Raw genomic sequence first — 17084 nt, forward strand, 5'->3', positions numbered from 1 at the left:
AATTTTTCACAAGATAAATGTTGGAAAACATACTACTTTACTTCCATAATTTTATGACATTTCCTAGCAAAAAAGGATGGCTCAGACTCGACTGATTTTATGCTATCAGTTATGGGGAGACATCTATGATTTTCATCATTATCCATTAATATTAGGGGTTGATAAGCATTACTAAGTGATTTTAAGGTTTTATAAAGCAATTAGAGCTTTGGGAGTACTCTACAATGCTGTGCATATACCAAGAGTTGGCAACAGTTCGACAACCAGAGGAATTGGTGCCTTTTTCAAGATTGAAATCATGGCAGGTCCAGAAACTGATGCCCAATTCCATTTCACTGGTATCAAAAAAAATCTCAACGCTTATACTCGCACACACAGAACGAATTGTGTACTGGCCACACAAGGAGACATTGCTTTGATGGTCTTATACTTCAAGTAAGATCTAAAAAAAAAACACCAGCTGTAAAGCAAAATAAACAGATTTTAACCTGTACCTCATCTGTTAAGTTCCCATGCCTGGAGAAGCTAATGTCAACCCATCATGTGATACTCAATTTGTACAAGAAATTATGAACCTGGAAAAAAAAAAAGAGTTGGCAACAGTTCAACAATGGGGTGGCCAAATCACTGACCTCTTTTCTTTAGGCAGAGGTATGATAGAGAGTGGCAATAAAGGGAAAAAGGCAGAAGCCAAGAATCTTTTTTCCATAGATGAGAGCAGCTTCACTTAGGGAATCAACGTTCACATTATGATGCAGGGTTGGAAAACAACAATTTCAAAACAAAGGATATGTCCGGGCGGGCAACTGTAGTTGATCCTCACAACAGACTTGCCAGTTTGGTATTTTCACCTCCACCTGATGCCCAGGGAGCATGAGTAAGAGCCCCGACTCCCGGTGACCGCCTTGAGAACCCTGTTCCCTCACCCTCGGCAGCCTGTGTGCTGAGACCCGGCTGAGGCTTGCTTCTCTGTGAGCAGTCACGTACAAACAGCCCCTCTGAACCCTGCCTTCTTCTCCTGTCTCCCCATGAAAGACTCCACTTCTCCAGCAACTCGCCAGGGAAAGGCTGCTCGTTGTTCCATATCCCTCAGTGGTGAGAATGGTATAGGAGACTCCCCACTCACAATGCCTCTTCAAGACCATTACTCCTCCTCCCTCACAGAAAAGTCACTGCCCCTATGAGCTGCATGCCACCTACCACACTGTCCCTGGCTTTCCATGACCCTGTCATCTACCTATCTCCAAGTCAGAGCCATCAGAGACGACTTTAGCGAGGATCCCCATATTCCACTCTAACTGCTGAAGAATGATGCAGAAGAGAAAGTGAGTGTCACCCTGGGTACACTGGGAACCACCTGCGTCTTGGAGTACAACCAGCTTTGGCACGTGTGCCCGTTTGCTAATGACTGAGCTGGACAATATAGTCAAGGATCTGGAATGAATTATATTTCACTAATATAAACTATAGAAATTCAAGTTTCTAATGGCCAGCAATATCTGGAAAAATTAGATGGACTTTCTTCAATAGTATCCGTAACCTTGCTATCATCAAGATATGGCTAAAATCAAACTATCACCTACCACCTGATATATTGCCATTTCAGGACCCAGGCAGGTGGCCGAGCAGGGATGATAAGAGAATGACTAGTTGACAGCAGGCTGGCAGCAGCAAGAGACAATGAGGAGACTTCAAAGGCACCCTCACAAGGGCAGCACTTCCCCCCTCCCCTCAGATATCCTCTACGTTGCCCCCACTGCCCTGAGGTAATATCAATCACTAATATCCTAAAATATCATCCTTTCTTGGCCACTGTTCCTAGTCAGGTTCTATGAAATTATCTATTTCTGCTTTTCATAAACATCCTAATGACCTCATTCCTGGTAAATCTGCAAGTTCTAATCTTCAGTTCTTAGGTCAAAAATTTCAAAGTAAGGGGCGCCTGGGTGGCTCAGTCGTTAAGCATCTGCCTTCGGCTCAGGTCATGATCCGGGGGTCCTGGGATCGAGCCCCACATCGGGCTCCCTGCTCCGCGGGAAGCCTGCTTCTCCCTCTCCCACTCCCCCTGCTTGTTTCCTCTCTCGCTGTCTCTCTCTCTGTCAAATAAATTAAAATCTTTAAAAATAAAAAATAAAAAAATAAAAATTTCAAAATAATTCCCTACTTGAAAAAAACAAATCAAATGTACAATATGGTCTTCTGGTGGGGGGAAAGAATAACATACATGTTATATGCTTACAGACAAGCATTTAAATGATATTGCTGGTTGCCTACACCACAGCTATCCTCTCCTGCCTCCATCTCAACGTATATTCATGTTTTCCCCACATAGATCATGTGACTCAGCAGAAATTGACCCTATTCCACCTTCAGGGGTGGATTCTGATTAGTCCAATCTGATCATGGTAACCCAATCCCCCTCATCAGTGATGGGTCAGGAATCCAGCCTTAAACCAATCAGCATGTGGCAGTGCTCCATAATGCTATCGACCCAGAGATGAGCACAAGATTTAAGCTGATCCAAATGATTCCATGACTGAAGTAAGTTTTCTCCCTCTCTGACCCGCTATGAACAAGGAGGCATGTGACCCAGATGCTCTGAGAGCCATCCAGTCACCATGAGGAAAGCTCTCTGAAGACCGGCCAACATATGTAGGAGGCAGAACTAAGAAAAAAATAATCACACGAATCTGACCTGCCCTGATCATATTGTGCCTGGAGACACCCTACCCCCAGACTTCCTGCGATTAAGGTAAAAAATATCCTCATAAATTTAGCTAGCTTGAATTAAGTTTTCCCTCACTTGCAGCTAAAAAGATCCTGATTGGTACAGATGTATATGCTACGGATGTTTTATGAATAAAGATAGTTATACATTTAAAGGAAATATCTGTAGGCCACCTACCAAACAGAGCAACATTTCACCTCTAGTGAATGGCACTGGGGTGAGGGTGTGGGGGCTGATATTGGCAATGGGGAGCTTTATGTTTTACATTATATATTGCTACTCTTTATTCTCACAGTCAGTACAATATTTAATAAAAACATTTCTTAGGAAAGTAGGGTGAGGAGATTGACTAGTAGATCTTTCAAGAACACTTCCACACCCTAATATTAGGACCTTTTTCTTTATTATTATTCTAAGTGGCTTATCAATTATATAAAACTACCAATTATAAGAGGGAAAATCATCATAGCAAGGTTTATTGTGTCTGCCCAATCCAAGCATCTGTTCTCTGAGAAATATCCCACCTGAATGTCTCTTTGTCCCTTCCCTTCTCCTCCGCCTTCTCCTCACACACTCCTCCACCTTCTCCTCACACACACACACACACACACGGCCCCCAAAAGCTATATTTTTACTGTAGATCCTGCTCTCCTGGCCACAGCCTCTTAGCCTGGTGATAAACACCTGACCCAGAGATGCTTCCTACCCTTAGATGAAAAGTTTCTCTTCTACTATTAGTCACACAGAAAAAGAACTACTTAAATTTCAGCAGCAAGAATTTAGATTAGACACAAAGAAGAACTTCCTGGTCTAGTTGCTATGAGATAGTAAGAACCTTCATAATCACAGTATGTGGTTCACATCCAGGTTTTTTACCAATTATTTATTTCTCTTTAGTTTTGAATAACACAAGCCACCCTAATTTTGCTTGAATCCTCCTTATGAACTTTCTTCTTGCTTAAAGAATTAGAAATGTGTTCCTGATAATTGCAACCAAGAGTCTTAAGTAAGACAACTAGAAAACAGAAGTTGAAGTGTTTACTTAATAGTTATATAACTGGGGGCGCCTGGGTGGCTCAGTCGTTAAGCGTCTGCCTTCGGCTCAGGTCATGATCCCAGGGTCCTGGGATGGAGCCCTGCATCGGGCTCCCTGCTCCTTGGGAAGCCTGCAACTCCCTCTCTCTCGCTGTCTCTCTGTCAAATAAATAAATAAATAAATAATCTTTAAAAAAATAGTAATTGATATCCAGGTTTTTCAAATCTCCAGAGAGAGGCATATCCAGTGGAAGGCATAAATAGAAACACCTGTTTGCCACCACAGGGATGGATGGTTGCAGCTCCTGACTACATATAGCTTTTCAATGCCAGGGTGATGAAATAAGAGCCATCCCAAAGAAGACAGGGTGGGGCTTAAGGAAACTAACGGTTGTGCCAGGTACAGCTTTTAGAAATAACTAAAAAGAAAAACCATGTTTAACCTCAGGTACATTTTATAACCTACCTCATTTCAATAAGGATTTGAAGGAGGGCTACACAAATACATAGCAGATCATGATGGTTAATTTTATGTGTCAACTTGGCTGGGGCATAGTACACAGCTATTTCATCAAATGTTATTCTAGATGATTCTGTGAAGGTGTTTTTAATGAGATTAATATTTAAATCAGCCGACTAGAAGTAAAGCACATTATCCTCAATAATGTGGCTGGGCCTCATCCAATCAGTTGAAGGCCTTAAAAAAAAAAAAGATTGACCTGGATGGACCTAAAGGGTATTATGAAATAAGGGAGAGAAGTCAGACAGAGAAAGACAAATACCATACGATTTTACTTAGGTAGAATCTAAAAAACAAAACAGGGGTGCCTGGGTGGCTCAGTTGTTAAGCGTCTGCCTTCGGCTCAGGTCATGATCCCAGGGTCCTGGGATCGAGCCCCACATCGGGCTCCCTGCTCCGTGGGAAGCCTGTTTCTCCCTCTCCCACTCCCTCTGCTTGTGCTCCCTCTCTCACTGCATCTCTCTCTGTCAAATAAATAAATAAAATCTTTTTAAAAAATAAAAAACAAAACGAATAACCACAAAAAGAAGAATCAGACCTATGAATACAGAGAACTTGTGGTTGCCAGAGAGGTGGGGGGGTGGGGAATGGGTGAAGGGGAGTGGGAGATACAGGCTCCCAGTTATGGAATGAAAAGTCATGGAATAAAAGAGCATAGAGAATATAGTCAACAATATTGTAATACCATTGAATGGTGACAGACCGTAGCTACACTGGGGTGAGCCTAGCATAACATATAGAATTACTGAATGACAATATTGTACACCTGAAACTAATATAACATTGTGTGTCAACTATACTCAAATTTAAAAAAAAGAATGATAATGAAATAAAATAAAAAAGACCAACCACCCCAAAGAAGAGGGAATTCTGCCAAAAGACAGCCTTCAGATTTGAACTGCAGTATTATCTCTTCCCTGAGTCCCCGGCTTGCCAGTCTACCCTGCAGATTTTGGACCTGTCAGCTTCCACAATTACCTGAGCCAATTCCAAGAAGGAGAAAAAGAGAGAGACAGAAACAGAGACAGAGGCAGAGAGAGAAGAAGAGAATGGATGTCTGAATTACTTACCTATCACATGAATGCTTTCTTGGATTATACATACAGTTGTTTAATGTGGTACAGACTTTTATATTAGCTCTAGACCTGGCCATAGGGCAGGGACAGTCTTTTCCATTGGTACTGAATACAGCATTATGAACTTCATTGAGCCTGTTTTATCAAGGAGGATTATAGAATGGCTGCAAATTTAAGACTTCTTAGCTGTTTGGGGAAATTATTATTTCCAATATAAACTTTTCCATTCCAACAAGCTATTATTTTTTCAATTCTGAAATTATATTTAAAATATGTATAAAAATTATATTTCATATATATATATATAAGAATTGCTCCCACTCAACTTCATCACCATCACTTTTTTACTAATTGCTTTGTTTACTTGAATTACTTATTCAAAACAGCATTTGATTATTCAAAATAATATTGCTCAATTTTAATTGAATCCTCAAGCAAGCCAGCATGCAGCTTCTCAGCTTGCATGGTAATTCATCAATACATTCATTATGCATTTCTTATGGATAGGACATGGATTAAAATGAGAGATTTGCTTGACGCTATGTCTACTTCAGGCAGAAAAAAGAAGGAGGAACAAAATACACATATAAAGAGATTTTTTTCTAAGAAGTCTAAATGCTCTACAGTATCCTATCAGTTATTTTCAACTTTATAGGGCACCTTTACTCTAGAGAGTTAAAAACATCTGTCTGTACCCCAGGGAGTGACATTTTTATCTACAACCAAGGGGTGAATGACTTGAGGCCCACAACAGCTAATTAGTTGGTCCAAAGCCACAGATTGTTCAGTGCAAAAGACTCTTCCAGAACCCAAAAGGGCCAAACTCCTTCCTTGGTCAGTGCACTTTCTGTGACTCATACCACACATTTTTATGTTTATAAAAGTAATTAGAAGGACTACAACTGCATTTCCATAGATTTTTTATGGTATCAGCACTTGCAAACTGACAGCAGGAGCAGAATTCTGCTCTACATTTAGAAGTGGGTTTTTTGCAGGGTGTTTGTGATTTTTTTGTTATGGATTTGAATGCCTCTAGGCTAGCATACACTTCCCAGGCCACCAGAATCCTTGCAACTGACTAAAGTCTTATCTGCACTTCACTCTTTTTAGATGCTCTGCTAATGCTGAAGGCCTTTGAGCTTGGGTCCTTGATCTATATGGACTAGGTTCTCTATTTCCAAATTTAATCCTTTTTTTTATCTTGGGGGCAGGGGCAGAAGGAGAGGGAGAGAGAATCTCAAGCAGACTCCCTGCTGAGTGGGGAGCCTGGCAATGTGGGGCTCAATCTCACAAGCCTCAGATCATGACCTGAGCCAAAATCAAGAGTCAGACGCTTAATCAACTGAGGCACCCAGGCGCCCCTCCAAATTTAATCCTTATTGTACTTCATTTAAAGCCATTTCTTCCTTTTTAAGTTTTTTATTGTCATTCCTTAAATCTTCTAACCCAGTCTCACTTTCTTTTTTTTTTTTTTTAAAGATTTTATTTATTTATTTGAGAGAGAGGATGAGAGGAGAGAGAGAGCACATGAGAGGGGGGAGGGTCAGAGGGAGAAGCAGACTCCCTGCTGAGCAGGGGGCCTGATGCGGGACTCGATCCCGGGACTCCAGGATCATGACCTGAGCTGAAGGCAGTTGCTCAACCAACTGAGCCACCCAGGCACCCCCAGTCTCACTTTCATAAGTGTTATCAAATGTATTCATTCAGCAAATAGTTACCGTATCCTTACTAGTATGGTCTAAATCAACAAAAAGACAAGGCAGCCTACTGCCTTGGGAGAAGATATTTGCAAATGATATATCTGATAAGGGGTTAACATCCAGAATATATAAAAAATTTATACAACTCAAAATCAAAAATAATAATTTGATTAAAAATGGGCAGAGGATCTAAATAGACATTTTTCTAAAATCATACAGATTGCCAACAGACACATGAAAAGATGCTATCACTAATCATTACAGAAATGCAAATCAAAACCACAATGAGATATCATCTCCCACCTGTCAGAATGGCTAAAATCAAAAACTCAAGAAACAACAAGTGTTGCTGAGGATGTGGAGAAAAAGTAATCCTTGTGTACTGTTGGTGGAAATGCAAATTGGTGCAGCCACTATGGAAAACAGTATGGAGGCTCCTCAAAAATTTAAAAATAGAATTACCATATGATCCAGTAATTCCACTACTGGGTATTTACCCAAAGAATATGAAAACACTAATTCAAAAAGATATGCACCCCTGTGTTTATTACAGCATTATTTACAATAGCCAAATTATGGAAGCAGCCCAAACATCCATCAGTAGATGAATGGGTAAAGATATAATGGAATATTATTCAGCCATAAAAAAGAATGAGATCTTGCCATTTGCAACAACATGAATAGACCTAGAAGATATAATGCTAAGTGCAAAAAGTCAGAGAAAGACACTCTGATTTCACTCATATGTGGAATTTAAGAAATAAAATAAATGAGGGGCGCCTGGGTGGCTCAGTCGGTTAAGCATCTGCCTTCGACTCAGGTCATGATCCCAGAGTCCTGGGACAGAGCCCCAAGTTGGGCTCCCTGCTCAGCAGAGAGTCTACTTCTCCTTCTGCATCTGCCCTCCACCTGCTCGTGCTCTATCTCTCAAATAAATAAAATCTTAAAAAAAAGAAAGAAACAAAACAAATGAGCAAAGAAAAAAAGAGACAAACAAAAAAATAGACTCAAAGACAGAGAACAAACTAGTGATTGCGGAAGGGCAGGTGGAGGGAGAATAGGTGCAATAGGTAAAAGGGATTAAGAGTACACATATCATGGGGCGCCTGCGTGGCTCAGTCGATTAAGCGTCTGCCTTCGGCTCAGGTCATGATCCCAGGATCCGCGGATTGAGCTCCACGTCGGGCTCCCTGCTCAGTGGGGACCCTGCTTCTCCCTCTCCCTGCCCCCTGCTCGTGCTCTGTCTCCCTCTCAAATAAATAAATCTTAAAAAAAAAAAGAGTACAGGTATCATGATGAGCACTGAGAAATGCATAGAATTATTGAATCATTACATTGTATACCTGAAACTACTATAACACTATATGTTAATTATACTTCAATTGAATGACAAAAAAGAAAAGGATATAGTCCCCAAAAGTTTTTGCTAAGACCCAAACTGAATACATACTCACTTATACTCTATCAGCTGTGCTAGATTTTAAAGTATTTTTTTCTTTTGCAGTATCAAATGATGTTTCTATAACTAACAGCTTTGTGGAACAAGTATCTTTTTTAGGAGTCTCCCTTCATTTTAACTTTCACCAGAATAGCTAGCGTTTCAAGAAATGTGCTTCTCAAGACTTGTTTTGCAAGCAGACCCTAGTCCTTTTTGCAAGCAAGTCTTACCACCTTCCTCCCTTTCCCACCATCCTCGACCACATTCATTACAGGTCACGTTATAGGTTGGAATAGAAAACAAACTCACATGAAAAAAAAGTGTTCAAACTTTAAATTCTTACATATTTTAGATCATTGGTTCCCAAGTCCATCTGCTCGTCAAAATCATTTGGGGAATTTTTTGTGTGTGGAGGGGGGTGGTGATTAATGTAGATTCCAGGGCTCCACTCCAGACCTATCTCAAAATAGAATCTTGAAAGTAGGGCTCAAGAATCTACATTTAAAATAAAATTTAATATCTTAAAAAAAAAAAAACTCCCCCGTTGATTTTGAAAAGTAGCTGGACTTGGGAGCCACTGTTATAAACTATAAGGACTTAAGAAATTCCGAAACCATAAATCTGTCATGGCTGAGTAGTCAGGGAAATCTCCATGGCAGAAGTGGGATTTGCCTGAGCCGAGTAGAATGTCAAACAGAGTAGACTGCGCACTGACAGGCAGGGAAAGGGCACAGGGTTCTCCAGGAATGAGTAATAATATGACAAAGGTAAGAGGCAACATAAGTTGGTACATCCGTGGCTCTATGAGCTGATTAGATTCACCAGCAAGCAGAGATGGTGCAGGGAGAAGTGATAAGAAATAGGTCAGATAAACAGGCACCTTACAGTTAGTTTTAGTAAGTAATGGCTCAAGATTCAAGATAGATCAATGTGACACAAAGAACAGGAGAAAGGGAGTCATGACCCTCCATGAGTTTTAGCCCTGCTCTGAACTAACCAGTAAAAGCCCTGAGACAGGTGATTCTGGGTTATGATTCTGAGCAAAAGGAGAGTTTGTCCCCATCTGTGATTCTCAGTAAAATGAAAAGACAGGACTAAATGGCATCTGAGATTTCTTACACATCTAACCTTTATGATTCTATTTAAAAGTCCCACTATTTCATCATTTCCAATGAATCCTTTTAAGCATTCTTTGCTGTTCTTTGAATTTTACTCCCAACCCTTATGGAGAGAATAAATCACCCAGTAATGTGAGCAATGGTGGGTGGTATTTTCATTAATCTCACGGTAGGAAGTCCTGCGTCTACATTCTAGTAACAATCAAGCTGGAACAATACACACCTTTCTCCAAGGCTTGCTCTACAGACTTTGTGACCTTAATACCAATTTTTTTTTGACTGAGATAAGGCCTTAAAACAGACCTAAAATGGATTCATATGCCACCTTGACCTAGAAGAATAAAAGTCTGTAGCAAATAACATGTTAGACAAATCTGATGTGATAAGCATGTCTGCAGTAGTAGCCATTTTTCCCAAAGGACTTAGTGATATATGAAGACTCATATACTCACGGGATAATAAAGACTACACCCTCTATTTCCAAGTACACTTGATACAACCCCAAATCAATTTTCTCCTCTTTTGAAGTTAGTTCCAATCTGTCAAGATCCATCCCTCTTTGGCCTCATCTCCAGCCATGTCCCTTTTTCTGTCATACTATTTAATGACGACCTCTGCAAATCACACACATGAAGATTCCACGGAAGATGAAACGTCGTCGCTGAGATAGAGAATTCAGTATTACCCACTTTAAATCTGTCTTGCTGAAAGCTGATGAGATTATTCTCATAATTCTGGGGAATAATTCTTTTGTTATTTTCCATAAAGTATAGAATAAGGTCCAAAAAGGATTTCAAGGACAGAGGAATTATGATAAAGGTCTACAAACAAATCAAAAAGCAAGATGAAGTTAAGAAAGCCTCTTTTCCTTAAGTCTACTTAGTGCTAGGACTCTGTACTATATTAGGGATCTCTGATGGTTTATCTGAGTTCCAAATAAAAGACTTACAGGTTAGGGGCGCCTGGGTGGCTCAGTCGTTGAGCGTCTGCCTTCGGCTCAGGTCATGATCCCAGGGTCCTGGGATCGAGCCCCGCATCGGGCTCCCTGCTCGGCAGGGAGTCTGCTTCTCCCTCTCCCTCTCCCCCTGCTTGTGTTCCCTCTCTCGCTGTGTCTCTCTCTGTCAAATAAATAAATAAAAATCTTTAAAAAAAAAAAAGACTTACAGGTTAAAAGCTGTAGAGGATGGGGCGCCTGAGTGGCTCAGTCGTTAAGCGTCTGCCTTCGGCTCAGGTCATGATCCCAGGGTCCTGGGATCAAGCCCCACATCAGGCTCCCTGCTCAGCGGGAAGCCTGCTTCTCCCTCTCCCACTCCCCCTGCTTGTGTTCCCTCTCTCGCTGTGTCTCTGTCAAATAAATAAATAAAATCTAAAAAAAAAAAAAAGCTGTAGAGGAAATAGAACAATTTACACGGAAAGCCCGAGTTCTGTTCCTTTTATATGATTTGTGTCCTGACAAATGATCTATTTAAAAGTGGTGCCAGGGGGTGCCTGGGTGGCTCAGTCAGGGTCCTGGGATCGAGCCCCACATCTGGCTCCCTGCTCAGCAGGAAGCCTGCTTCTCCCTCTCCCACTCCCCCTGCTTGTGTTCCCTCTCTCGCTGTGTCTCTGTCAAATAAATAAATTAATTAATTAATTACTTAAATTTAAAAAAATAAAAGTGGTGCCAGGAGGTAGTGGAACTGACTTCCTATTAAAAAAAAAATCCCCATCATTAACGTCATTAACAAATCCTTAATAGTTTACTGAACCGTGTTTATTATAATTAGAATCATTTATAAATTATATGTAACAGAGTTTCAAAAACAAGCCAGCTAGTGCATAAGGAAAATGTTACAAAGCAAAATCTAGTATAGACTTGTTACAGTGGACATAAAGCTGACCACATATGCGATAAACAATGGTCTTTCTTAACTGCAAATTATCAGAGATAGGTTTACGGATAATCAGATTTGAACTAGACTTTGGGGGAACAGCACAGTTAAAGACCTTAATATTTTGAGGTACTCCCTGAACATCCTGTCAATTCGACCACCTAAGTGAATTTTGCATTTGTCCTCTTCTTTCCGTCTGCTCTACCACTGCCCCATTTCCAGCCACCATCATCTAGCACCTATATGCTTGCTACAGCCTCCTTTCTGTTTCCTCTTAGGCCCAATCCAATCTATTGATTGTGCAGCCTACTTACCATTCCTGGAACCTACCAAGTGCTTTCCACCTCACTGCCCTTGTCTGTAGCTTTCACTGCTGTAGTATGTCTGGCATATTAGCTGCCCAATAAATATATGTTGAATCAATGAATAATTGTTTCTTCTTCTGGTTTATAAGTTCCACAAGAACAGAGATCATATCTGTTTAATTCCCCCACTCTATTCCCGGAAGCCAGCATAGCACTTAAGACCTAGTGGGCAGTCCATAAATTTCTACTGAAAGAAAAGAAGGAAGGAAGGAAGGAAAGAAGGGAGGAAGGGAAGAAGGAAGGAAGGGAAGAAGGGAGGGAGGAAAAATTGAGCAAATACCAAGTCTGCTACATGAGTTTTGCTCTAAGAACATGTTATTATCCTCATCATTATTATGATAATTCTTAGTTCCTTTGGAAGCACATAATACCACAATGACGTATCATGGAATAAAACAGGAAAGCCTGTTTGGCCCTATGAGAATTGTTTTATAAACATCTGACAAAATGTGCTGTTCTGGAAAACTACAAATAGTAATAAAAATTTCATAATTGCACCTAAATTAGCCCCAAAGCATTATCAGTAATACCTATGGTCTGTATTTCCAAACGCTACCTAATAACTAAATATGCATGTTTTCAGCCATGTTGACAGCTTTTAACTTGAATCTTAAAAACGACTAGGCACATGATAGAAACTATCTTATAACAGCCACGTACGGTAGTTTGATTCCTATGAAATAATTGCATATGCTCAGAGAAACATCATGTTTCTAATGCTGGAGGTAATATTACTTCAGTGACACTATCCAAATGAATTGTATTTCTTGTTTAGTACAGCAAGAGATATGCCATTATCTGTTGGATTTAACAAACATGTATCATCCAGGCTGTTTCATATTTAGTACCCCAGGGTATACAATGCAGTAATAATGTATTATGAAAGGAAAATTGTTTTGCACTCTTCCTTGCAAATTATTCTTTCTATCCCATTCTCCATGTGTTCAGAGATTTTTTTCTTTTAAAAAAACATAACATTTTGAAGCCTAGAGATGTGCATGGTACTTGGCCAAGGTTAATAACAAAATCGTACTTTGTTAGTCCACTAGGAACTTCTAATACAGTATAAAAACAATGTAAACACAGAAAAGAGCTGCAAAGACCATTTTTGGGTAAAGAATTTACAAACATATCATATACTTTGTGGGGTGTATGTAAGGTCTACAACCTTGGCCTCATTCACCACAATAGAAATTTTAACCTCATAAAGAACATCAACTACTGGGGCGCCTGGGTGGCTCAGTCGTTAAGCGTCTGCCTTCGGCTCAGGTCATGGTCCCAGGGTCCTGGGATCGAGCCCCACATAAGGCTCCCTGCTCAGCAGGAAGCCTGCTTCTCCCTCTCCCACTCCCCCTGCTTGTGTTCCCTCTCTTGCTGTCTCTCTCTCTCTCTCTCTGTCAAATAAATAAATGATCTTAAAAAAAAAAAAAGAACATCAACTATTTTTCTCAAATCAGAAAAACAAAAACTGAATGTACTTTAAGGTAAAAAATATGTAACTTGAATAAAGGAAGTTGGAACTAAAATTTCCTAACTGAATATCTGTGATTTTGTTTTAAGAGTACTGGTCCAGGGGCTCCTGGGTGGCTCAGTCCGTTGAACTTGCAACTCCTGATTCCGGCTCAGGTCATGATCTCAGGATCGTGGGATCGAGCCACACGTCAGGCTCTCAGCTGGGCATGGAACCTGCTTAAGATTCTCTCCCTCTATCTCTGCCCCTCCCACCCCTACCCCATCCTCCACCCCCCCACCCCCCACAGCCCTTGCTCATTCTCTGTCTCTCAAAAAAAAAAAAAAAAAGGAGTACTGGTCCAGTTTTTATGAAGCAAGATTTCTCTAAGAACAGTACACTGCTATCTGCCATCTGAGGAGTTAGTTCTGTGGGATTATAGTTGACCTTAATGATTCTCTTTGCTGTCAATTTTTATGATTAATTTGATTGATCTTCTTTTCATATGTTAATAATACAGACCTTCCATTATAGCAAACTATCCAGTTTCATTCTTTGCTTTTCTTCCTGACCATTAACAACAACAGTGTACATGATTTCCTAAAATTCCGTAGGCTTACAAATTAGGCTCTTTATACCAATTTTAATTTCTTCTAACTAGAGAGAAAAATTGCGAAATACAAAAGAGCTCTAAACAACACCGTTACCACAGTTGAGTCAAATTGAGCCCCCGTCCCCATCATGGCAGGAACTGGCCAAATGGCCACAGCAAGGCCTGCAGCTCATGGTCCCCGGGCCCCGGGCCCTGAGACCTGGGGATAAGTTCAGCTGCAGAAAAGGCATACAAACAAACAAACAAAATAAAATAATACCAGTATTCTGCCTTCTAGTTAATCCCTGATAACATTTCTGTCATCCTTTTCTACTTAATGTATTTAAGTAGTCATTCATGCAGTTAATCAACAAATATTTATTGATTGCCTACTATGTGGTAGTCATTGTTCTTGGTATTGGCAATATTACTATGAACATAACAGCTAAAATGTCTGCTCCCATGGAACTAACATACTGGTAATGGAAATAGATAATAAATAACTATATAATATGGGAATGTAAGGATTTCAGCTAAGTCGTGTAATTTACAGAAATAGGAACACCAGGAAAGGAAAACATTGAGAGAATCACAAGTGTGATTTTAGATGTATTCAGTTTACAAGGGCCATTAGTTCATCTGAGTTGTGATGTACCATATTGTTTCTAATGGTTTGTCATCTGCTTTTCCACTTGGCCTTTTATGGGTACTTTCCCATTCAAATATACATATTTCTGGGGTTCCTGGGGGGCTCAGTCAGTTAAGCATCTGCCATCAGCTCAAGTCATGATCCCGGGGTCCTGGGATCGAGCCCCACATTAGGCTCCCTGCTCGGCGGAGAGTCTGCTTCTCCCTCTCCCTCTGCCCCATGGCTTGTGCGCTCTCTCTTGCTCTCTCTCTCTCTCTCAAATAAATAAAATCTTTAAAATATATATATATTTCTATTTGCTGATCTTAAAAACCTACCTAGAAAATCTACCTGTTCCTGAATATTTGTCTTTTTTATAATTAGAAATGAGTTATTAGAAATTCTTTACATGCATATTTTATTTTATTTTATTTTTTTATTTGACAGAGACATTGCGAGAGAGGGAACACAAGCAGGGGCAGTGGGAGAGGGAGAAGCAGGCTTCCCGCCAAGCAGGGAGCCCTATGTGGCGCTTGATCCCAGGACCCTAGGACCATGACCTGAGCCGAAGGCAGACACCTAACAACTGAGCCACCCAGGCGCCCCTACATGCATATTTTAGACATGCCTATTTATTTTGTTATAGTATATCCTAAACATGAAAATACTTGATCAAAGAATAAGCACATTTTAATGCTTTTGTTTTTTATTGGTCAACTTTTTCTCCAGAAAGATTATGTCAATTTTGTCACTGGTTTGCCACTAAGTATTTTATATTTTCTTCTTTAAAAAACAAAGTATTTCTTTTCTATGTTTGATACACTACAGAAATTAAAGCTAACATTTATTGAGAAATTATTGCCTCCCAAATGCCATGCATTTACATGTATCATTTCATTTGAAAGTTAAGATATCAAAGTTTTAAAGAGTTAATAAGTCGCCATCAGCTATTAAGTCAGGGCTAACATCTGAACTCGAGTCATCTGGTTTCATAACCTTGTTTCTATTAAATCCAACACTATATGCAACTTAATTAATAATTGATGATTACTGTTTAACAATGTGATATTAATATATTTTTATATGTTTACTGGGTTTTTTTGTCATTTTCATGCTGTCAACTCATTCGTGCATTTATTTATTCTGTACCATGACTCTGTGGAAATAATGTTGAGTGAAAACAGACACGGGCTTTAACCTCATGGAGGACACACAGCCCAGTGCAGGAAAGAGAGCAAACTCGGATTGAGAAAGAACTGCAGGATTTGTTGTTTAAGTCCATTCCCAGTATTGGCAACTGTGGAAGGTCAGGACCAGGACTACTGCTCGGGAGGGCCCTCAACTGGACTCTGTAATAAAAGCTGAAGGTCCTTGAGCCCTGTGGCTCAACTAGAAACCCTACTCTTAAATCCCAGAAGTCAAGTCTGAGTTATGGAGCAGACACAGGACAAGTGCAATGTTTTAAGGCAGGATTTAGGGTATAATGTTGTGGTTTCCTGAGTTGAAAGGTATGATGGTTAATTTTATCTGTCAACTAGACTGGGCTAAGGGATGCCCAGATAGCTGGTAAAACATTATTTCTGGATGTGTCTGTGAAGGTGTTTCTAGAAGAGATTAGCATTTTAATTGTTGAACTGAGTATAGTAGATGGCCCTCTCCAGTGTAGAGCATCATTCAATTTACTGGGGACGTGGATAGAACAAAAAGATAGAGTAAGAGCTAATTCACTCTCTCTCCGCTTGAGCTATATCTTGACATAGAGACAGACAAAGAGAGATAGAGATAGGGATAGATATAGATATAGAAATCCTATTGGTTCTGCTTCTCTGGAGCACCCTAATACAGAAGAGAATACAAATAGGAGCACAAGGAATTCATAGCTCCTTGGCCTGACCCCCACCCATATGAACCAGGGGACCCAGGGTACACTTTCATGTGGGATAAGGAAAGCATACAGTAGGTTATCGACTTTACCAAGATAACTTTTAACTCTCTCTACTTAAAAGCCTCCTTTCTACCAAGTCACTAACCTGCAGATATCTTGGGTTTCCACAGCTTGGAAAAGCATCATTTTACAGAGAAGGAAACAGCGTCTCTAAATCAACAAAATTATGAGCAAAGTGAACTTTGATCAGTCCCATCATCAGAGATTGAAAAATATGCCATTAGAAATATTTCCTGAAAAAAATAACAAATTAAAAAATCCTAGTCAATTCCACCAAGACCGGAATGCAGACGGTATCAGCGGAAGACAGCTGAACAGAGGCATCCATACCAGAACAGACCTGAAAGCATCATCTTCAACACACTGAGGAGTTGTTCTTATCAGCTGCTTAGTGTAAAGAACTAGGTTAGCCGGAGGATGCCTGTGCAGCCCGTACAGTATTGCATTTACCTTCATTTAGCTAAGGTAGAGTCAAGCGTATGTAGTTTCATACTAAGACTCAAAATAGGTGACTTATCCAAGGTCACCCAACCAGTCAGTGAGGCCTGGCATTCTGGCTTCTATTCGACCACAAACCCAGCTCTTTTCCATCTCATCAGACTTTTTGTAGTTCAACAT

General features: G+C 40.2%; 1 non-coding gene and 1 pseudogene across 1 annotated transcript; both read left to right on the forward strand.

Annotated features, from left to right (window-relative positions):
- The first annotated feature begins 298 nt into the window (after nucleotides 1-298).
- On the forward strand, nucleotides 299-590 carry LOC118525865 (ATP synthase F(0) complex subunit k, mitochondrial pseudogene; annotated as a pseudogene).
- Nucleotides 591-14008: 13418 nt separating this feature from the next.
- Nucleotides 14009-14141, forward strand: LOC118525872 (small nucleolar RNA SNORA5). The gene has a single exon (XR_004912352.1). It is a non-coding gene; the product is annotated as a small nucleolar RNA SNORA5 (small nucleolar RNA).
- The last annotated feature ends 2943 nt before the right edge of the window (nucleotides 14142-17084 follow it).

This window comes from Halichoerus grypus, chromosome 8 (assembly GCF_964656455.1).
Source record: "Halichoerus grypus chromosome 8, mHalGry1.hap1.1, whole genome shotgun sequence".
Lineage (NCBI taxonomy): Eukaryota > Metazoa > Chordata > Mammalia > Carnivora > Phocidae > Halichoerus > Halichoerus grypus.